Here is a 25,585-nt window from a genome sequence, read left to right on the forward strand (position 1 = left end):
AGAGGCTAGGCCTCCCTATAATTGTGCCTAAGAGCCTTCTCCCGAGTGCCTCTTTGTTGCTCAGATGTGGCCCTCTCTCTCTAGCTAAGCCAACTTGAAAGGTGAAATCACTGCCCTCCCCCCTACGTGGGATCAGACACCCAGGGAAGTGAATCTCCCTGGCAACGTGGAATATGACTCCCGGGGAGGAATGTAGACCTGGCATCGTGGGACGGAGAACATCTTCTTGACCAAAAGGGGGATGTGAAAGGAAATGAAATAAGCTTCAGTGGCAGAGAGAATCCAAAAGGAGCCGAGAGGTCACTCTGGTGGGCACTCTTACACACACTTTAGACAACCCTTTTTAGGTTCTAAAGAATTGGGGTAGCTGGTGGTGGATACCTGAAACTATTAAACTACAACCCAGAACCCATGAATCTCGAAGACAGTTGTATAAAAATGTAGCTTATGAGGGGTGACAATGGGATTGGGAAAGCCATAAGGACCACACTCCACTTTGTCTAGTTTATGGATGGATGAGTAGAAAAACAGGGGAAGGAAACAAACAGACAAAGGTACCCAGTGTTCTTTTTTACTTCAATTGCTCTTTTTCACTCTAATTATTATTCTTGTTATTTTTGTGTGTGTGCTAAGGACGGTGTCAGGGATTGATTTAGGTGATGAATGTACAACTATGTAATGGTACTGTGAACAATCGAAAGTGCAATTTGTTTTGTATGACTGCGTGATATGTGAATATATCTCAATAAAATGATTAAAAAAATAATAAATAAAAAGGAAGAAAAGGTTAAAAAAAAAAAGAAAAGAAAAAAATATGTAGTGCCCCCTTGAGGAGCCTGTGGAGAATGCAGGGTTATTGGCCTTCCCCACCTCGATGGTTGCTAACATGACCACAGACATAGGGAACTGGTGGTTTGATGGGTTGAGCCCTCTACCGTAGGTTTTACCCTTGGGAAGACGGTTGCTGCAAAGGAGAGGCTAGGCCTCCCTATAATTGTGCCTAAGAGCCTCCTCCCGAGTGCCTCTTTGTTGCTCAGATGTGGCTCTCTCTCTCTAGCTGAGCCAACTTGAAAGGTGAAATCACTGCCCTGCCCCCCTACGTGGGATCTGACACCCAGGGGAGTGAATCTCCCTGGCAACGTGGAATATGACTCCCGGGGAGGAATGTAGACCTGGCATCGTGGGACGGAGAACATCTTCTTGACCAAAAGGGGGATGTGAAAGGAAATGAAATAAGCTTCAGTAGCAGAGAGATTCCAAAAGGAGCTGAGAGGTCACTCTGGTGGGCACTCTTACGCACACTTTAGACAACCCTTTTTAGGTTCTAAAGAATTGGGGTAGCTGGTGGTGGATACCTGAAACTATCAAACTACAACCCAGAACCCATGAATCTCGAAGACAATTGTATAAAAATGTAGCTTATGAGGGGTGACAATGGGATTGGGAAAGCCATAAGGACCACACTCCCCTTTGTCTAGTTTATGGATGGATGAGTAGAAAAATAGGGGAAGGAAACAAACAAACAGACAGACAAAGGTACCCAGTGTTCTTTTTTACTTCAATTGCTCTTTTTTACTTTGATTATTATTCTTGTTATTTTTGTGTGTGTGCTAATGAAGTTGTCAGGGATTGATTTAGGTGATGAATGTACAACTATGTAATGGTACTGTGAACAATCGAATGTATGATTTGTTTTGTATGACTGCGTGGTATGTGAATATATCTCAATAAAATGAAGATTAAAAAAAAAATACGGATCATCAAAAAGTAAACCTCCAACCAATAGGCATAGGCTAAATAAACTATAATGGACTGATTAGTTAATTTATAAAATACAGTTATGGGAATAATACAAAATATTTAAGGTGAAAAGATATTTTAGTTAAATAAGACTAAAGAAAAATATGTTCATATTATCCTATATTTATTTAAAATATAAGTTTTCACGTATGTATACATTTATAAAGACTGGAAAGTATTTTATCACACTGTATATCTTACCAGTATTTACTGGGATAATATGATAATTTTTCCTGTTAACATTAGATATATATGTGTGTATATATATATGTAGCTATAAACTATATATATGAAAACAAAAATATTCTTTAAAAATATATGTATTCTTCCCTGAGGAACTGGGGAAAAATGCAGAAATATTAAACTTCCCCACCTCAATAATGTATTACTGAAATTCTCACAAGCTTTGAGGACTATCAATTTAGTAGGCTGAGCTCTCGATCTTGGGGCTTGCCTTTATGAAGCTTGTTATTGCAAAGGAGAGGCTAAGCTTACTAATAATTGTGTCTAAGAGTCTCCCCCACAGAACCTCTTTTGTTGCTCAAATGTGGCCTTTCTCTCTTCAAGTCCACTCGGCAGGTAAACCCCAGGAGTGTAAATCTCCCTGGCAACACAGGACATGACACAGGACAGGGATGAGCCTGGACCCAGCATCATGGGATTGAGAAAGTCTTCTTGACCAAAAGGGGGAAAAGAAATGAAACAAAATAAAGTTTCAATGGCTGAGACATTTCAAATGGATTTGAGAGGTCACTCTGGACCCCTTTTTAGTTTCTAGTGTACGAGAATAGCCAGAAGGAAATACCTGCATCCCAGTAGATTTGATTCTTGAAGACGATTGCAAAACTAGCTTACATGGTATGACTGTGTGATTGTGAAAACCTTGTGGCTTACACTCCCTTTATCCAGTGTATGGACAGATGAGAACAAAAAAGGGGACAAAAATTAAATGAAAAATGGGGTGGGATGGGCGGATGGGATGTTTTACATATTCTTTTTTACTTTTATTTTTATGCTTACCTTTTTTCTTTGAGTAATGAGAATGTTCAAAATTGATTATGGTGATGAATGCACAACTATATGACAGTACTGTGAATAACTGTACACTGTGGATGATTGTATGGAATGTGAATATATCTCTATAAAACTGAATTAAAAAAATATATATGTATTCTACGTTGGTATGTTTTTGCTTCTTATGGGTAAAAATGATAAGAAATTTTATTTTTAACTAAACTTACTGCTACTTGAAGAACTCTTGATGACTTTCATTTTATTTTTCTTGCTAAGGACATGACCAATGTCATGGATGAACATTTCTGTGCATATTAATATTCTTAGCCATACATTTGGACTCAAAACCTGAGGTAGAAAAATAGCAATGCTCTTAATTTTATTTTAATCAAATTTTTATCACTAGGAATAAAAGTTTGTCCAAAGGGACTTTCAGATCATTCTCAAGACTTACCACCTACCTAGGGAAATGCCAAGAGATCAACACTGCTCGTATATGTTTGTCCATCAAATTCTTGAAAGCAAGGACTTTATAACAAATTACTTTTGTATTCAGCCTCATACCCAGGCTACAGGTATTAGTTATGAATTCAACTGAATACATTAAGAATGTGATTAGATTTATGTCAATGTATCTTCATTGAAGAATGATTAGAGAAACAGAAAAAATATTTTATAAAACCCCCAACCTGAGTAGTCACCTTTAATATTTTGGTTCATAAATTTCCAGATACTTTTCTATATTCATTTGCGGGATTCTGCATACAATATATGATATACCTGTAAAGCATTTAAAAAAATTTAAACAATATGCTGTTTTAGTTTTGGGGTGGTATTTATTTTTCTATCATTATTTCTACCTTTAGGGTCATGCTTTTATATATACATACATGTACATATATACACAGACATATGTAGATAATATACACATATATATACATATTATATATATATTATATATATATATACACCTTTGTATGTTCTCTTAAATTTTTATGGTTTTGCTTATCCTTTTCATAGTCAAACATGCAAAATTTTAAGAATACTTAAACACATATGACATAGATGTGGGATTTATTACTTTTAAATTTTAAGTGAACTTTTAATAGTCATTGAAAAAACAATCTGTTCTGCACAGAATCCTCAAACTCTACCATCTCCCCTTTATTCTCAGAAAATTGCCCTCATCTATACCTTCATCCAAAAGAGTAAGATTATCAAATAAAATCTTTCTCATATCCCCTCTCCCACTAAATATAGTATGAGTGAACATAAGATAAATATTCATATCTAGGTATAGATTCCCTCCACCAGTTTCAGAAGATGAGGTGTTTCTCTAATTCAAGGATCATTTCTCCAAATTTGATCTTGGCCCAATCTTTTCCTGGGTCCTCAAGGATTGACAATTTTAAGAGTTTCCTACATTTTTTTGAGCACTTAAAGCAGTTGCTCTATTGTCTTATGGCTTGCATATTTTCTGATAAGAAGTCTTCTATAACTGTAGAACTTGAAGAGAATAGTGAGAGGTTTGAAATACTTGCCAAAGTCAGTGGCAAAGAAAGCAGACCCTATGATAATTAAAAATTGTAAAAGCTTCACTGCAAATGTAGCATAGGTTGACAGTCATACATTTTATCAACACCTGGTGCTTCTTTATTCTAAATAGAAATTCATCACAATATTCTTTAAGATTTTAAAAATTACCACATGTAATTAAACACTCATCCCATGAAATAGAAAATAAAAGGTATAAAATTTGCACCTGTATTATACTTTTTTACTTCATTAAACATGTTAATATTTATTTCATTTCAGTCATGAAAATTTCTGTGAAATAGATAGATTGTAGAGGCTTGAGGAAAACAAACCAAAAGATTTGGTAATTTTGTAATTTACCCATAATCACGCTATAAAATATCAGGGCTTAAATTTAGGTTCTAATGTCATTCAAGCATGGGCTCCAATCAAAAAAAAAAAAAAAAAAAAGAAAGAAAAAAAAAGAGCTTGTGCACCTGTGTATGTAACTAATACATACACAGATACCCAGCAGCATATTCAAATATATTATGCAACATATTGATGGATTTTTCAGCACAACATTCTAATCATTCTCCACAAATACTTTGATAGCCATAACCTATGGAGTTGATAAGCAAAATCTTTGGGTCAGATGAACCTAGATTTGAAGTAAGGATCTATAATTTATTATATGACATTGCTCAAGTCATTTTTCTTCAGTGAGACTCAGTTTTCCAATATCACACATCCACTAAAAAGCAGAAACAAGAAATGAACCCATTCACTTACCCAATACCACTGATTTACCATTAAGACAACAAAATCAGAACATGATTTTATAACCACTTCTGTGATTGTAAAAACTATTACGTTATTTTAAATAAAAGAATATCATCTTTTGTATTCAACTTTTCACAAATAAACCTGATGATGCACAATCAAGGTCTATTATGCTTGTGAAAGCTCCTATTGTTTTTAAGTAGACCAATTCCTCTAATACTTAAAAATTTCTGAATCTTTAAACCTTTGAAAGTCATTTATCATGAATTCCCTGGCAGAAAAATCTATTTACTACCCCTTTCTCTCTTCTTCACTAGCCAATTTTTAACTTTTATAAAAACATGTTTCTATTTTCTTGGGTTGTCCTGGAAAGGAAAAGTATGGAAATATGAGTTTTTAAAATACATGCTGCTGTTTATTAAAAGAGACAGAGAGAAAGGGTTGATAAAAGAGATTTCTTGTGTGAAGTCACCTCCATCTGAGAAGCATAAGGATAACATAGTGGCTGATCCAAGATTACATCTGAAATACGTGAAGTCCAGTTGATATCTTAAATGGCTCAAAATCTTCAGAAGTTTTGGATAAGTTTCTGTGCATTCCTTGTTTACGAGATGCTTGTCTCTGTGAACTCACAACACATGTTTCATGCAGCATGCACCCTGGGCACCCCACCCAGATCCTCTGGGATCCCTTTTACTGCTGGATTTCCATGCACAGCCCCCAGCATTTCCAAGTGGTTCACTAATGGCTCACACCTTCCACCAGATTGTCTTCAGAGGCTTAAGGAACTTCTTTTGGGGGTACCTGGCCCTGTTCCTTGCTTCAAGGCAGAACAGACTCTGCTTTTCAAGAACACCATTCCTTGGCTACTTGTGTATTCTGGGTGATTGAAGTGTCTCTTTGGAGGTACCTGACCCTGCTCCTTTGCTTCGAGGTACATCAGAATTATGAAAATCAGGCTCATCAGACATCCCAAAGTGCAGTGTTTTAAGTGTTAAGGGTTGAATTGTGTTCCGCAAAAAGATACGTTCTAGTCCTAACCCCTGAACCTGTACATTTGTGCCCTTATTTGGAAATAGGGTCTTTAAAGATGTGATTAGGGAGGGCGGGGCAAGATGGCGGACTGGTGAGCTGTATGTTTTAGTTACTCCTCCAGGAAAGTAGGTAGAAAGCCAGGAACTATGTGGACTGGACACCACAGAGCAATCTGACATTGGGCATACTTCATACAACACTCATGAAAACGTCGAACTGCTGAGATCAGCGAAATCTGTAAGTTTTTGCGGCCAGGGGACCCGCACCCCTCCCTGTCAGGCTCAGTCCTGTGGGAGGACGGGCTGTCAGCTCCGGGAAGGAGAAGGGAGAACTGCAGTGGCAGCCCTTATCGGAAACTCATTCTACTGATCCAAACTCCAACCATAGATACACTGAGACCAGACACCAGACAATCTGACAGCAGCCAGCCCAGCAGAGAGGAGACAGGCATAGAAAAAAAAACAACACGAAAAACTCCAAAATAAAAGCGGAGGATTTTTGGAGTTCTGGTGAACATAGAAAGGGGAAGGGCAGAGCTTAGGCCCTGAGGCGCATATGCAAATCCCGAAGAAAAGCTGATCTCTCTGCCCTGTGGACCTTTCCTTAATAGCCCTGGTTGCTTTGTCTCTTAGCATTTCAATAACCCATTAGATCTCTGAGGAGGGCCCTTTTTTTTTTTTTTTTATCCTTTTTTCTTTTTCTAAAACAATTACTCTAAGAAGCCCAATACAGAAAGCTTCAAAGACTTGCAATTTGGGCAGGTCAAGTCAAGAGCAGAACTAAGAGAGCTCTGAGACAAAAGGCAATAACCCAGTGGCTGAGAAAATTCACTAAACACCACAACTTCCCAAGAAAAAGGGGGTGTTTGCTCACAGCCATCATCCTGGTGGACAAGAAACACTCCTGCCCATCGCCAGCCCCATAGCCCAGAGCTGCCCCAGACAACCCAGTGTGATGGAAGTGCTTCAAATAACAGGCACACACCACAAAACTGGGCGTGGACATTAGCCTTCCCTTCTACCTCAGCTGACTGTCCCAGAGTTGGGAAGGTGGAGCAGTGTGAATTAACAAAGACCCATTCAGCCATCATTTCAGCAGACTGGGAGCCTCCCTACACAGCCCAGCAGCCCAGAACTGCCCTGGGGGGACAGCACTCACCTGTGACATAGCACAGTCATCCCTCAACAGAGGACCCGGGGTGCACAGCCTGGAAGAGCGGCCCACTTGCAAGTCTCAGGAGCCATACGCCAATACCAAGGACTTGTGGGTCAGTGGCAGAGACAAACTGTGGCAGGACTGAACTGAAGGATTAGACTATTGCAGCAGCTTTAAAACTCTAGGATCACCAGGGAGATTTGATTGTCAGGGCCACCCTCCCTCCCTGACTGCCCAGAAACACGCCCCATATACAGGGCAGGCAACATCAACTACACACGCAAGCTTGGTACACCAATTGGACCCCACAAGACTCACTCCCCCACTCACCAAAAAGGCTAAGCAGGGGAGAACTGGCTTGTGGAAAACAGGTGGCTCGTGGACGCCACCTGCTGGTTAGTTAGAGAAAGTGTACTCCACGAAGCTGTGGATCTGATAAATTAGAGATAAGGACTTCAACTGGTCTACAGATCCTAAAAGAACCCTATCAAGTTCATCAAATGCCATGAGGACAAAAACAACAGAAAATTATAAAGCATATGAAAAAACCAGATGATATGGATAACCCAAGCCGAAGCACCCAAATCAAAAGATCCGAAGAGACACAGCACCTAGAGCAGCTACTCAAAGAACTAAAGATGAACAATGAGACCATAGTACGGGATACAAAGGAAATCAAGAAGACCCTAGAAGAGCATAAAGAAGACATTGCAAGACTAAATAAAAAAATGGATGATCTTATGGAAATTAAAGAAACTGTTGACCAAATTAAAAATATTCTGGACACTCATAGTACAAGACTAGAGGAAGTTGAACAACGAATCAGTGACCTGGAAGACGACAGAATGGAAAATGAAAGCATAAAAGAAAGAATGGGGAAAAAAATTGAAAAAATCGAAATGGACCTCAGGGATACGATAGATAATATGAAACGTCCGAATATAAGACGCATTGGTGTCCCAGAAGGGGAAGAAAAGGGTAAAGGTCTAGGAAGAGTATTCAAGGAAATTGTTGGGGAAAACTTCCCAAATCTTCTAAACAACATAAATACACAAATCATAAATGCTCAGCGAACTCCAAATAGAATAAATCCAAATAAACCCACTCCGAGACATATACTGATCACACTGTCAAACACGGAAGAGAAGGAGCAAGTTCTGAAAGCAGCAAGAGAAAAGCAATTCACCACATACAAAGGAAACAGCATAAGACTAAGTAGTGACTACTCAGCAGCCACCATGGAGGCAAGAAGGCAGTAGCACGATATATTTAAAATTCTGAGTGAGAAAAATTTCCAGCCAAGAATACTTTATCCAGCAAAGCTCTCCTTCAAATTTGAGGGAGAGCTTAAATTTTTCACAGACATACAAATGCTGAGAGAATTTGCTAACAAGAGACCTGCCCTACTGGACATACTAAAGGGAGCCCTACAGACAGAGAAACAAAGAAAGGACAGAGAGAATTGGGGAAAGGTTCAGTACTAAAGAGATTCGGTATGGGTATAATAAAGGATATTAATAGAGAGAGGGAAAAATATGACAAACATAAACCAAAGGATAAGATGGCTGATTCACGAAATGCCTTCACGGTTATAACATTGAATGTAAATGGATTAAACTCCCCAATTAAAAGATACAGATTCGCAGAATGGATCAAAAAAAATGAACCATCAATATGCTGCATTCAAGAGACTCATCTTAGACACAGGGACACAAAGAAACTGAAAGTGAAAGGATGGAAAAAAATATTTCATGCAAGCTACAGCCAAAAGAAGGCAGGTGTAGCAATATTAATCTCAGATAAAATAGACTTCAAATGCAGGGATGGTTTGACAGACAAAGAAGGCCACTACATACTAATAAAAGGGTCAATTCAGCAAGAAGAAATAACAATCCTAAATGTCTATGCACCCAATCAAGGTGCCACAAAATACATGAGAGAAACACTGGCAAAACTAAAGGAAGCAATTGATGTTTCCACAATAATTGTGGGAGACTTCAACACATCACTCTCTCCTATAGATAGATCAACCAGACAGAAGACCAATAAGGAAATTGAAAACCTAAACAATCTGATAAATGAATTAGATTTAACAGACATATACAGGACATTACATCCCAAATCACCAGGATACACATACTTTTATACTGCTCACGGAACTTTCTCCAGAATAGACCATATGCTGGGACATAAAACAAGCCTCAATAAATTTAAGAGATTGAAATTATTCAAAGCACATTCTCTGACCACAATGGAATACAATTAGAAGTCAATAACCATCAGAGACTTAGAAAATTCACAAATACCTAGAGGTTAAACAAAACACTCCTAAACAATCAGTGGGTTAACGAAGAAATAGCAAGAGAAATTGCTAAATATATAGAGATGAATGAAAATGAGAACACAACATACCAAAACCTATGGGATGCAGCAAAAGCAGTGCTAAGGGGGAAATTTATAGCACTAAATGCATATATTAAAAAGGAAGAAAGAGCCAAAATCAAAAAACTAATGGAACAACTGAAGAAGCTAGAAAATGAACAGCAAACCAATCCTGAACCAAGTAGAAGAAAAGAAATAACAAGGATTAAAGCAGAAATAAATGACACAGAGAACAAAAAAACAATAGAGAGGATAAATATCACCAAAAGTTGGTTCTTTGAGAAGATCAACAAGATTGACAAGCCCCTAGCTAGACTGACAAAATCAAAAAGAGAGAAGACCCATATAAACAAAATAATGAATGAAAAAGGTGACATAACTGCAGATCCTGAAGAAATTAAAAAAATTATAAGAGGATATTATGAACAACTGTATGGCAACAAAGTGGATAATGTAGAAGAAATGGACAATTTCCTGGAAAGATATGAACAACCTAGACTGACCAGAGAAGAAATAGAAGACCTCAACCAACCCATCACAAGCAAAGAGATCCAATCAGTCATCAAAAATCTTCCCACAAATAAATGCCCAGGGCCAGATGGCTTAACAGGGGAATTCTACCAAACTTTCCAGAAAGAACTGACACCAATCTTACTCAAACTCTTTCAAAACATTGAAGAAAATGGAACACTACCTAACTCATTTTATGAAGCTGACATCAATCTAATACCAAAACCAGGCAAAGATGCTACAAAAAACGAAAACTACCGGCCAATCTCCATAATGAATATAGATGCAAAAATCCTCAACAAAATACTTGCAAATCGAATCCAAAGACACATTAAAAAAATCATACACCATGACCAAGTGGGGTTCATTCCAGGCATGCAAGGATGGTTCAACATAAGAAAATCAATCAATGTATTACAACACATTAACAAGTCAAAAGGGAAAAATCAATTGATCATCTCAATAGATGCTGAAAAAGCATTTGACAAAATCCAACATCCCTTTTTGATAAAAACACTTCAAAAGGTAGGAATTGAAGGAAACTTCCTCAACATGATAAAGAGCATATATGAAAAACCCACAGCCAGCATAGTACTCAATGGTGAGAGACTGACAGCCTTCCCTCTAAGATCAGGAACAAGACAAGGATGCCCGCTGTCACCACTGTTATTCAACATTGTGCTGGAAGTGCTAGCCAGGGCAATCCAGCAAGACAAAGAAATAAAAGGCATCCACATTGGAAAAGAAGAAGTAAAACTGTCATTGTTTGCAGATGATATGATCTTATATCTGGAAAACCCTGAGATATCGACGATACAGCTACTAGAGCTAATAAACAAATTTAGCAAAGTAGCGGGATACAAGATTAATGCACATAAGTCAGTAATGTTTCCATATGCTAGAAATGAACAAACTGAAGAGACACTCAAGAAAAAGATACCATTTTCAATAGCAACTAAAAAAATCAAGTACCTAGGAATAAACTTAACCAAAGATGTAAAATACCTATACAAAGAAAACTACATAACTCTATTAAAGGAAATAGAAGGGGACCTTAAAAGATGGAAAAATATTCCGTGTTCATGGATAGGAAGGCTAAATGTCATTAAGATGTCAATTCTACCCAAACTCATCTACAGATTCAATGCAATCCCAATCAAAATTCCAACAACCTACTTTGCAGACTTGGAAAAGCTAGTTATCAAATTTATTTGGAAAGGGAAGATGCCTCGAATTGCTAAAGACACTCTAAAAAAGAAAAACGAAGTGGGAGGACTTACACTCCCTGACTTTGAAGCTTATTATAAAGCCACAGTTGCCAAAACAGCATGGTACTGGCACAAAGATAGACATATAGATCAATGGAATCGAATTGAGAATTCAAAGATAGACCCTCAGATCTATGGCCCACTGATCTTTGATAAGGCCCCCAAAGTCACTGAACTGAGTCATAATGGTCTTTTCAACAAATGGGGCTGGAAGAGTTGGATATCCATATCCAAAAGAATGAAAGAGGCCCTTACCTCACCCCCTACATAAAAATTAACTCAAAATGGACGAAAGATCTCAATATAAAGAAAGTACCATAAAACTCCTAGAAGATAATGTAGGAAAACATCTTCAAGACCTTGTATTAGGCGGCCACTTCCTAGACTTTACACCCAAAGCACAAGCAACAAAAGAGAAAATAGATAAATGGGAACTCCTCAAGCTTAGAAGTTTCTGCACCTCAAAGGAATTTCTCAAAAAGGTAAAGAGGCAGCCAACTCAATGGGAAAAAATTTTTGGAAACCATGTATCTGACAAAAGACTGATATCTTGCATATATAAAGAAATCCTACAACTCAATGACAATAGTACAGACAGCCCAATTATAAAATGGGCAAAAGATATGAAAAGACAGTTCTCTGAAGAGGAAATACAAATGGCCAAGAAACACATGAAAAAATGTTCAGCTTCACTAGCTATTAGAGAGATGCAAATTAAGACCACAATGTGATACCATCTAACACCGGTTAGAATGGCTGCCATTAAACAAACAGGAAACTACATATGCTGTAGGGGATGTGGAGAAATTGGAACTCTTTTTCATTGTTGGTGGGACTGTATAATGGTTCAGCCACTCTGGAAGTCAGTCTGGCAGTTCCTTAGAAAACTACTTATAGAGTTACCATTCGATCCAGCCATTGCACTTCTCGGTATATACCCGGAAGATCGGAAAGCAGTGACACGAACAGATATCTGCACGCCAATGTTCATAGCAGCATTATTCACAATTGCCAAGAGATGGAAACAACCCAAATGCCCTTCAACAGATGAGTGGATAAATAAAATGTGGTATATACACACGATGGAATACTACGCGGCAGTAAGAAGGAACGATCTCGTGAAACATATGACAACATGGATGAACCTTGAAGACATAATGCTGAGTGAAATAAGCCAGGCACGAAAAGAGAAATATTATATGCTACCACTAATGTGAACTTTGAAAAATGTAAAACAAATGGTTTATAATGTAGAATGTAGGGGAACTAGCAGTAGAGAGCAATTAAGGAAAGGGGATCAATAATCCAAGAAGAACAGATAAGCTATTTAACGTTCTGGGGATGCCCAGGAATGACTATGGTCTGTTAATTTCAGATGGATATAGTAGGAACAAGTTCACAGAAATGTCGCTATATTATGTAACTTTCTTGGGCTAAAGTAGGAACATGTTGGAAGTTAAGCAGTTATCTTAGGTTAGTTGTCTTTTTCTTACTCCCTTGTTATGGTCTCTTTGAAATGTTCTTTTATTGTATGTTTGTTTTCTTTATAACTTTTTTTTCATACAGTTGATTTAAAAAAGAAGGGAAAGTTAAAAAAAAAAAAGAAGAAAAACAAGGAAAAAAAAAGATGTAGTGCCCCCTTGAGGAGCCTGTGGAGAATGCAGGGGTATTCGCCTACCCCACCTCCATGGTTGCTAACATGACCACAGACATAGGGGACTGGTGGTTTGATGGGTTGAGCCCTCTACCATAAGTTTTACCCTTGGGAAGACGGTTGCTGCAAAGGAGAGGCTAGGCCTCCCTATGGTTGTGCCTAAGGGCCTCCTCCTGAATGCCTCTTTGTTGCTCAGATGTGGCCCTCTCTCTCTGGCTAAGCCAGCTTGAAAGGTGAAATCACTGCCCGCCCCCCTACGTGGGATCAGACACCCAGGGGAGTGAATCTCCCTGGCAACGTGGAATATGACTCCCAGGGAGGAATGTAGACCCGGCATCGTGGGACGGAGAACATCTTCTTGACCAAAAGGGGGATGTGAAAGGAAATGAAATAAGCTTCAGTGGCAGAGAGATTCCAAAAGGAGCTGAGAGGTCACTCTGGTGGGCACTCTTACGCACACTTTAGACAACCTTTTTTAGGTTCTAAAGAATTGGGGTAGCTGGTGGTGGATACCTGAAACTATCAAACTACAACCCAGAACCCATGAATCTCGAAGACAGTTGTATAAAAATGTAGCTTATGAGGGGGGACAATGGGATTGGGAAAGCCATAAGGACCACACTCCACTTTGTCTAGTTTATGGATGGATAAGTAGAAAAACAGGGGAGGGAAACAAACAGACAAAGGTACCCAGTGTTCTTTTTTACTTCAATTGCTCTTTTTCACTCTAATTATTATTCTTGTTATTTGTGTGTGTGTGCTAATGAAGGTGTCAGGGATTGATTTAGGTGATGAATGTACAACTATGTAATGGTACTGTAAACAATCGAAAGTACGATTTGTTTTGTATGACTGCATGGTATGTGAATATATCTCAATAAAATAAAGATAAAAAAAAAAGGTTCTTGTTCATGGGAAATGTATATGTGAATTTTATTGTTTGTTTAAGGATGTGTGCAGCCTGCTCTCATATGTTCAGAAGATAGAGCAAGAGACAATGGATGATAGGGAGGGAGGGAGGGAAAGAAAGAAATGGTGGTGTGACAGGATGTTCAAGTTGGTGGCTTGGGGTATCAGCAGAGTGGGGTCAGGGTATGCTGGAGTTCTGTGTATGGGATTTGTATTGTTTTTGCAACTGTTCCTGTACGTTTGAATTTATTTCAAAATAAAATTAAAAAAAAAATTATCAGTGACTGCTATACACATGACAAAAAAAAAAAAAAAAAAAAAAAAAAAGATGTGATTAGTTAAGAGGAGGCCAAACTGGATTAGAGTGAGTCCTAATCTACTATGATGGTGGCCTTATTAAAAAGGGAGAAGTGTACACAGACAGAGGAGAGGATGCCATGTGACAACTGAGGCAGAGGACACCATGGATTGCCAGCAAGTCACCGCAAAAGTCAGGGCAGGGGTGGAACAGATTACCCTCCACAGACTTCAGGGGGAGTTTGGCCCTGTTGACACCTTGGTTTCAGGCTTCTATTCACTGGAACAGGGAGACAATACATTTTTTTTTGTTTTAAGCCACCAGTGTGTGGAAATATGTTTTGGCAGCACTAGGAAACTAAGTCATTAAATTTCCCCTCCATTTCCCAAAAAAGGCTGTATTTTTTTTTTCAAAAAACTTATCAACAGATCATTAACTGTTTTTAGCAAATGAGAAAAGGCAACTTTATCTGAACCATTCTCTTTTTCCACTGTAGCAAAATCCATTTTTTATTATTCTTATAAAATTATTTCTAATCCTTATAATTTAAGGAAAATGTATATCCTTTTTTGAGATTTCATATGATGGGGATATGGTAATGAGAACAGTAGTAATTCAATTCTAACAACCAACGGTTGTAAGTTTACTTGAAAAGAACTGCAAGAGTAAATAATGGGATCACAAAGTATTTTTGAAAGGTGTAAAAAGTGTAGAAAGAGAACTGAAAGAGAGAGGATGTATTGAGTTCCATTTATTTTGCGTGAATCCAATAAAAACAATTTCCTCTGTACAAAAGCCAGTTTCACCTACTTACTGTGCAAAAATCAAATGGTGGCATTTGTAACATCATATTTACATGATGCACAAACTGTTGAAACCCAATTTTGCAAATTACAGCTTTTGGTAAAACAACCCAATGCAATAATTCTACACAACTGAAATCTCTTCCAATCACTTGTCAAATACACAAGAGTTTGATTTTATTTAAAAATATTTCATTTGGAACTATTTGAAATGATTTACTGTAACTATAAATGATTTAAGTATGACAAAAATAAGCTAGAGAACTGAATAGATCAAGTTGTACAAAATAATGTTCAATGATTTCTGCTTTATGATTACTTAAAAGCTAGGAATTTTCTAAGAAATTATGAGCCTGAACATCAACATAACCCAGGAAATCACAAACTCCATCAATTTCCTTACTTTCTCTCTGCAACCTATTATTGACAAGATACTTAAATTCATTCACAGGATACTATCTCTGGTCACCATGAATTATTTGAAGTGTTCTTATTATTATGAAATTATAAATATCCTTTACCATTAGGTTGAACATTCAATTAATCAAGTGCTGTTTTCATTTTCCTTACAACTATTACGCTAGAAAATACATTTAGCTCTGCCAACAGTTTTCCAAGCATACAAAAGTAATCAAATTTATAAGCATCAAGTGCACTTATGAAGTTCTAACCTGTATTATCTCAGAAACAGCTACATGAAAATGAAGTCTTAGGACTTGGTTTTATATTATATGGGATTTAATATTTTGGTTTGCCTATAGATACACTACCATTTATCTAATAGAAAAGATATGAGCTGTTTCAAGGATGCTAAAATACTTTTTACTAAATGACAGGCACATTTGGAAAATTAGGCTCAATCTGCATCAAATGTTTTCCAAATTAATAATTGAGATTGATTTTTCAAGCATGTAACTGTCACTTAATAAATTCTGCATCAGTGCCCTCATAATTCTCTGGAGTTCTGATGAATTAAAACACCTTCCAAAACTGACTAATTTATTCCCAAGATATAGTTTATGCCTTGGGAAAATCTGGATCACTGTGTACCTACCTCAGTGACTAAGTTATATGTTGCCAGAGCCAATGACATGTAGTTAAATCCCTGCCATTTCCCAGAAATGCCATATTTCCAGGATATTATGAGACAAACTAACAGAAATCAATAATTGTTTTTATAAAGAAGTAAAAATGTTGATTGACTCATTTCTATTTCCAATGCAATAGAATCAAGTCTCACTAGTCTCACAATATTTTACTGATCTTTATAATTTCAGTAAATATTAATATCTATATTGTTGAGATTCTATATGATGTCTGGTATAATAGTGAGAACATCATGTAAAAGAATTCCATCCTGGTTGCACGTCTATTGTATAGGAGCACAACAATAAACTATAGCTAAAGTTGTAATTCCAAGGATATAGTTGTCAACTGCCATTGTATGTTACGGTGGTAATTATAGTGATGAGAGAAACATTTTGCCAAATATGAGAGAAACATTTTGCCAAATATTGCCTTCACTTAAAAGACTTAGGTTAATAAATTCTCCCCTAAGTTGAATACATAGCAAATAGATTAAAATATTTAATAGAATATAACACTCAGAAATAACTAAAGGCTATCCCCCCTTTAAGTGGCTTAATATTTGTAATCAGGAGGGTGCAAATTGAAAATATATTTCATGTAAGAATTTCTCAGAAGACAGCAAAGGGAATTAGAGACCCACATTTTAAATTTTCTATTAAAAATGTTATGGCTTAAGAAATAAAAGACATCCAAATTTGAAAGAAAGAAAAACTATCTCTATTCACACAAGATGACATGATCCTATATATAGAAAATTCCAAAGAATCCACAAGGAAACTAGTAGAGCTAATAACTGATTGCAGCAAAATTGCAAGATAGAAGAGCAACATGCCAAAATCAATTATGTTTCTATATACCAGTAATGAACAATCTGAAAAGGAAATTAAGAAAATTCTGTTTATGATATCATCTAAAAGAATAAGATATCTGGGAATAAATTTAACCATGGAGATGAAAGACTTGTACATTGAAAATTACAAAACATTGTTGAAAGAAATTAAAGAAAGCCTAAATAAGGGGAAAGACATCAGTGTTCATGAACTGGAAGATAATATTGTTAAGAGGTGAATACTACCCAAAAAGATCTACTGATTCATCTCAATCCCTATCAAAATTCCAATAACTGTTTTTGTATAAATGGAAAAGACAATCCTCAAATTCACATGGAATCACAAGCCCCAAATAACCAAAATAATCTTGAAAAAGAAGAATAAAGTAGGAGAACTCAAGCTTCCCAATTTCAAAATTTATACAAGGCTGCACTAATCAAAACTGTGGCATCGGTATAAGGATAGACACATAGAGCAACGGAAAGAATTGAGAGTCCAGGAATAACTTATGGTCATTGTCTTTTGAGAAGGGTGCTAAATTCATTCAATGGAGAAAAATAGTCCATTGAACCAACTGGTGCTGGGTAAACTGGATTTCCATATGCAAAAGAATGAAATTGGGTCCCTACCTCACCCCATATACAAAAATTAACTGTAAATGGACCAAGGACCTAAACAACAGCTAAAACCATAAAAGTGCTAGAAGAAAATATAGGTATAAATATCTTCATGATCTTAGATTTGGCAATGGATTCTTAGATGTGACACCAAAAGCACAAGCAACAAAAGAAAAAAAAATAAATTTGATTTCATCAAATTAAAAAATTCCATACTTCCAAGGGCATTATCAAGAAAGTGAAAAAAAACAATGAACACAATGTGAGAAAATAATTGCAAATGATTTATCTGTTGGGCTCTGTTGCTTTAACCTCACTTCTGGGCCCCTGAGATCAAGCGCCTCAGCGTCACACAGGGGAAGGAGAGCAAGAACTAACCAAGTACCTCTTTATGCTCCAAGTCCCTAAAGCTGCAAACCTAGCCTTGCACAGAGAACATGCAGAGCTTTCAATGCAATATAAGATGTCTAAAATTTAAACTGAGAAATTTAAAATGGTAGAATAATTATGGGATTAAAACCATATGTTGTGAAGAGTCCAACTACTCAGCAGTGAAGGGAGTTTTGACATGGCATATTTGAAAGTAGTGACTGAGAAAACACAGAACCCTTTCTTCTTTATATATAATGAGCTGAGACTCCTCTAAACATCAGTTATACAGAAAATAAAACCATTATTAAGCAAAGAGTTAATAACTACAAATGTTACTTAGAAGATTTCAAATTAAAACAATGAGACCTATGCACTCTAACTAAATTCAGACAAAATTATCCAATATTTTGTTGAAGATGAATTAGCTATTATATATATATTTGCAGATTCCAGTTAGGAAGAGGGAAGAAGGACTAAAACAATATCAAGTAGTGGATTTTTTTGGTTTGATGTCTTTTCCCAGACATATAAAAATAGTATTTACCACTTTTCAAAAAAACCCTTTAACAATAGTTATAAAATTGGTAAGAAATAAAATAATGGCACTTGAAGCATGAGATCTTGACTTTTTAGACACTTTCATAAGTTCTTAGCAACTCTTGAAGCTGATTATTTCAGGAAGACTTCTCATTTCAGCATTCCAAATGTCCTGCTATTATTTTCTTTCTGCCTGCCAATTCCACCATCTCTGTAGAAGACTGGAGCCCTTATTGGGAGGGAGGATTTTCAAAAGATGCAGTGGACACAACTATTTTTTTTATTTGTTTTGTATCTCAACATCATTTTGGAAATTCTAGGATGTTTATTACTGACATGTAAAGAACTTATGTAATATCAAAGGAAACATGTTTTTTTTTAAAGAATATATCCTATGTTCACTTGCTATCTGGGGAAATTTTAAACTGTTCTTGACATAAATAAGACATTCGGATGGACTTAAAAAAAAAAAAAAAACAACAAAAAAAAAACAGTTCCAGGCAATATAGAGGAAGACTGAAAAAAAATTCTTTTATTTACTATTAAAAGATATTCTAAGTTTTTAAGGAAAAAGGCATTTTCCTTATCTGAGTATAGATGGGATGTAACCTAACTCTATAAAAACCAAAAACATAGTTCATAGTTGACTTCTTTCTGTCTGTTGAAATTAACATCAATAAGGCAAAACTTTAGCTCATGTACTTCACCTACAAAGTAAAGCCTACAACTTTGTAAGCTTGAAGTAATTAAACAGTAAACCCCTAAGATGCTATATCTCAGGAAATACAGTAGTATCCATGTTTTATACAACTATGATGAGGTATCTTTTTTGCAACTTCAATCTAATGTCCAATCAAATATAATTTCCAGGCAAAGGAAGGAGAACATACAACCTCTCTTATCAACACAAAAACTAGGGTGCAAAGGCAGTAAACAGGGAAAGTCAGTCTATAGTAGACTCATGGCCCTCATATATAGCACACCTTGTTATAAAGTAGTTATAAAGTGGTGAAATTGTATTCTGATATAATCTGTTTGTCTGTTTCTGAACAAATAATACAAGGTCTCAAAGAAAATCTTCCCTCATTTTTCATTTTAAAAATATTTGGTTAGTTTTTTATTTCTTATTTTTCCAAGTAACTTTATAAATATTTTATGAACTTTTAAGGAAATCAGAGCATACAGACAAAATATTTCATTTTCAATTTGGTTGGAAAAGCATTATATGTATTTCCATCTGCATATTTAATCACCTTATCTAAGTACATGGACTATGTCTCTAATAATTCAAGTTCAACCTCCTTGAAGAAGTTTTGTGATTTTTCATATCATTTTTAGACTATTTCTCATAATTTTATAATTATTTTTCATTTTTATTCTTACTGATATTACTAGTGCAATCATTTCCCTTATTTCTATCTCATCATTATTGATAATATATTACTATTTATTTTGAAAAACTGAAAAGAACAATCACACAGGGATTTTTTTTTGAGAACGGTAGGAGAGGTAGAGATACTTAAATATACTGATTTTAAATACTTAGAAATAAATCCTAGAAAGTTATTTCTCCATGGCCACATATAGTTCACTGCTTAAAATCAGTAGATTTAAGAGAGATGAAGATGGTAAAGTATGAGGTTTCAGGGGTCTGTCTCCCAAAAGAAACTTTGAACAACCAGCAAGAACTGGCAGAGACATCTTTATCAAAGGACTAGAAAATAGTTAAGTGCCATATCAAGAAAACAGATACTTGAAAGTCATAGGATCTCAAGGTGTGTTGGCTGGCCCTTCCTCTACCCCTCACCAGCTCAGAGTGGAGCAGATTCACATTCCCAATAAGAATCCCTGGCCCTGGTCCTGCAGGGAGTGGAGTAACCCTCATGCATGTATTAGGAGTATGTATGTCTGCCCAATCTGTCTGATGGCAGCCTGAGGGCCTCGCCATCCCAGAACTTGCCCTGCAGGTAGAAAGCAATTCATAGACTTCTCCTATAGAATGCTGTCAGGGGAGCAATAAAGTGGCTGCCTGAGTCAAGGGATTGCCAGCTGTAGGACATATAGTGCAGTGCCCTGGATCTTGAAGTAACTGTTTTCTAACAAAAAAAGGAACATTCATATCTGCATAAAAGGGGGGATCCCCAGGCCATATGCACATGCCTAAGAAAAGACATGCACAGAAAGGATCAGGGAAGCCCCTATACTTTGGCTTGGAGCTATTCTATAAACTCTTTGTATGGATAAGTTCTGAAGGAAAGCATACACACAGGTCAATTTGTAAAGGCTAGAGAAGGCATTTTCTTTCTTATTTTTTTTCTTTCCTTTTTTTGTTAGCTCCTAGAATTCAAGGAAAGCTCTCTTTAAACACTAGTGGGATACAAGCTTGAGGAACTGATGCCTCAGAGTCTAAACTTTAGCAATAACACAATAAAATATCAAAGTGTCCAGGTTGCAACCAGAGATTACAGAAAATACAAAGAAAATGAAGTGATGGCACAGGCATCACTTCATGTTTTCTCACAGGCAAAGGAGAAAATTGAAGCATTAACAACCATCATTAAGGAGGATCAGACCTGGGATATAACAGACAATCATTTTTTAAAATGGTCCTAAATGTTCTCAAAGAGTTAAAGGAAAACAAGGTCAAAGAACTAAAGGAAATCAGGAAAATAATAGATGAACACAAAGAGAATATCAGTAGAAGATGGAAATTAAGAAAAGGAACTAAACAGAGCTGAAGACCACTGTAACAGGAATAAAAAATTCCCTAGAGAGCTCAACAGCAGATTGGGGCTGGCAGAAGACAGACTCAGCGAACTTGAAGATAAGACAATTGAAATAATGAAATCTGAGGGGCAGAAATAAGAAAGAATGAAGAAAAATGAACAGTCTAAGGAATCTATGCGACACTATCTTTTGTGGGCCCCAAAACAGAAGAAAAAGAGAAAGGAACAGAGAATATTCAAAGAAATAATGACTGAAAACTTCCCAAACTTAATGAAAGACATGAGTATACACAACTAAGACTGTGAACGAATTCCAAACAGGAAAACCTAAATAGATCCGAACCACGGCATATTATAATTGAACTCCCGAATTCCAAAGATAAAGAGGGAATTCTGAAAGCTGCAAGAGACTAGCAACATCATACAAGGGAGGGTCAATAAGATGAAGTGCTGACTTCTCACTGGAAACCCTAGAAACAGGATGTCAGTGGAATGGCATATTTAAAGTTCTGAAAGCAAAACATTGCCAAGCAATAATTCTGTATCTTAGAAAACTGTTTTTCAAAAGTGAGGGAGAGGTCAAGACATTTCATATAAACAAAAGCTGAGAGAGTTCATCACCACAAAACTGGCCTAACAATAACTGCTAAAGAGAGTTCCGTAGGTTGAAAGGAAAGGATACTAAATAACAGATCAAAGCCACATGAAGAAATAATAATTTCTGGTAAGGGCAATGATATGGGTAAATATAAATGCTGGTACTATTGTACTTCTGGTTTGTAACTCCACTCTTTACTTCCTATAGGATCTACAAGGCAAATGCATAAAATGTAATGATAAACCAGTGGTTTTAGACGCATAACATATAAACACGCCCTTTGTGACAAAAATTACATAAAGGTGAAGAAAACAGAGAAGTATAGTAACATAGTCTGTGTACGTCATTCAAGTTAAGTTAGTATCTAAGCAAATGAGTGTTACAGATTTGGGATTTTAAATTTAAACTCCATGGTAACTACAAATAAAATATCAGAAAACATGCAAGCTCACAGATCATAAAGTAGAGTATAGTTGGCCAGGGTGTGTGGGGTACATGGAGTGATGAGTTAATGCATAACAGTTGCTGGGTGTCAGTTTGGGTTTCAGGTTGGGGAGTTGCAAAAATTCTAGTAAGGAAACGGACTGAAGGGTATGTTTGGGAGTGGTTGAGATGGGAAAGTTTATGTTGCACATATTTTCCCACAATAAAAGAAATGAGCAACTGAGCAACTTAAGAGGCAATGATAATGACATGTAATAATGTGTTCCAGGACTGGACCCAATAATTGAAGAGAAAAGCCCCAAAAGGAAGTTTAAAGTTGGAAATATAAACTATAAATTTCTTGAGCTTGATAACTGCATGTAAGGTAGTTACATAAGTGAATATCCTTGTTCTTAGAAAAGGCACATGGCAGTATTAAGTGTTCAAGGAGCATGATGTATACAACCCACATTTTCATTTCAGAAAATGGATTGACAAATAGAGAGACAGATAGGCAGATAGATGGATGGATAGATGGATGGATAGATTTGGTAGACAGATAGAATGACAAAGTAAATGTGGCAAAATGTTGAAACTGATGAGGGTATCTGGGATGATAGTAGTATGTTGGAGTTCTCTGTATGGGGTTTGTATTATTTTTGTAACTGGCCTGTAAGTTTGAAATTATTTCAAAATAAAATGTTTTAAAAACTCAGTAGAGGTGAGCACGGCCATAAAGTTTCGGGCAACATCCTGTATGCAGCCTGTCTTGACCAATTCACACCAGTCAGTAACACGATATCTAAGCTTGCCAAAGATAAGCTGAACTTCCTCCTTTCAGGCAAGGCGGCTAATGGAAGGATGAGCATGTGGTGTGAATTGGAACAGAAGAACTTCTTCAGTGAATTTCAAATGGAAGTTGTCTCAGAAGAAAACAATGAGATTTATTTAGAGCTGACATGAGAAAACTTATCTTGATCCTTGAAAACTGCCCAGAAAGCCAGAGCTTTGAAAATCAAGCTGACCAATAAACACTTTCCCTGCCTCACAGTCTCTGTAGAACTGTTATCTGTATCCAGCACTAGTTGCATTGTGACACATGACAACCGCATAAAGGGTATTCTGAGGAAAATGTCAAAGGATTTACAAGAACCCACAATCCCAGACTCTGATGTTAGTATTTACTTAAGAGTGTTGTAGAGAAAATGAAAAACATCAGCCATGACCTTATTATTGAAGCAAACCTAAACGGAGAACTGAAGTTGAAAATAGAAACTGAATTAGCATGAGTTACAACTCCTTTTAAAGATCTTGGAAATCCTCCATTAGCCTCTGAAAATGCCTCTCAAGATAGAAATGTCTGGGTGCACACAGATATTAGGAAGTTCCTACAATTTCTTGCTGGACAAGTAAATCCTACAAAGGCCCTGGGTAATATTGTGAATAACAGGATTGTGCATTTTGATTTGCTTCATAAAGATGTTTCCCTTTGGCATTTCATTCCAGCATTGTTATAGCACCACCTTACCAGATCTGGAAGCTCAAAGACCTTGGTTGTAGTGAGAAGAGACAATAGGTTCATGTGTTCTAATTTATTCATCTGTGTCCTCTGAGTAGCACAAATCATATACAATTTATTTCTTTCTTTCTTTATAATAGTTATAACTAGAAATTAAATTACTGAAACACAGTTAGATCAACAATACTACTTCTTTTTTCTCATGTCTGTTGTGTTTTGCTTTTAAGCCACTGGAGAAAGCTAGACCTTATTTATGCAGACCTTAAATTTCAGTTTCTCATTGGTGAGGTTGTGCAAATCTCATGTATGTAGAACTGGTGAAGTAATCAGAATTTGTAATAGTCTGTGGAACATGGTACATCAACTCAACATGCTGTAGCAGGTAGTTGTGTTTCTGACAGTGTATCCTCTCCCTTTGCCCTGATCCCGTAACAAGGAAGGCCCTGCCTGTGGACACATTGTATTAGTCTGGGAGCTCCGTGCTCCTGCTCCTCTGTTTCACCCTGAGACCATCTTTGGTCTTAGGTTATTATTCCTTGTAATTCTTGTTTACCCCATGTATTGGATCTGTCATTCTGGAAAAAATAGCAGTGTATTTTTCTTTAGAGATACGATTTAGCATAGACAAAAACACAGCTTCTAAGCTAGCATCTGCATTAATGATGAAATGATGTTTTTGTTTATTTATCAAAATGGTTCAGGTACTGATAAATATGCTTCCTTATTCTTCCTCAAGTATGTTCTACCATATTTCCTATTATAATTAAATGTTACATGTTTGGTAGAGGCTGATCACATAAACATTTTAGCTCCGCATTACAAAGTTGAGACTTAAAAGGAAAGTAGTTGCTTGGGGTAAGATGCAGAAATGGGATCAACAAAAATGCAAAATCCTTTTTTGGCTTTTTCATCCTATTTGGTAAAACCAATGACTCTTCCAATGTTTAGTAATGCTAGTTTAAATGGGATGTAGTATTTCATTAAATTAGCATTTTTAAATGAGAGGATATAATTTTATTTATTTAAAACCTCTTTCCCCTCTTTGACTTGTAACAAAATTTATTCCAGCTGCCCATATAAAACAAAAATCATAATGCAAAATGAAATGGCATCTGAAAATAGTTTATTTCCTGTTAAAACAGGAAATAGTTTATTTCCTATTAAAATCTTTAAAGATTTACCAATGCAGAAAATTAATTATTTCTGAATATTTAAATGATGATTTTGGATACATAAAGAAGATAATATATTGATTTTCCTATAAATTGGCAGTAAAGAAGCATGTTTCTTCATCTGTGGGTCTGTTTCCACTATTGGAATGTCAGATATCAAGGGGTGTTCCCAGGAGGAGAGGCTCCGACAGGGCCTGTCGGGATTAGAACACCACAGACATTTTCAGATTATGCAGTGCTGCTGCTTTATTTTGCGGATTAGACTAAGTAACTTGGTCAGGGTAACATAATGGCAAAGGTGGGATTAGACCCAGGAATTCTGACTCTCACATATAACCCTTTCCCTCATACTTCCCTGTGCCAACTGGCCCTAATTATCTTTTGAATGAGGAATGAATGACAGATTTCAGAGGTGACATTTACAAACACTTTATGAGTTGGGAAAGAGTATCTTAGTTTTTAAAACTGCTATGGTAAAGTAGATTTAAATGAAATTTTTTAAATGTCATGAAACCAGATGTATTTTCCCCCAGCTCTTTATAGATTTTGTCATCAGTTAAGACCTGATTTTGACGA

The 25,585-nt window shown here is 36.5% G+C and overlaps 1 pseudogene; it reads left to right on the plus strand.

Annotated features, from left to right (window-relative positions):
- Positions 1-23,835, plus strand: part of LOC119530626 — a 31,807-nt pseudogene extending 7,972 nt beyond the window's left edge.
- The last annotated feature ends 1,750 nt before the right edge of the window (positions 23,836-25,585 follow it).

Source organism: Choloepus didactylus, chromosome 3 (genome assembly GCF_015220235.1).
Source record: "Choloepus didactylus isolate mChoDid1 chromosome 3, mChoDid1.pri, whole genome shotgun sequence".
In the NCBI taxonomy this organism is placed as follows: Eukaryota; Metazoa; Chordata; class Mammalia; order Pilosa; family Megalonychidae; genus Choloepus; species Choloepus didactylus.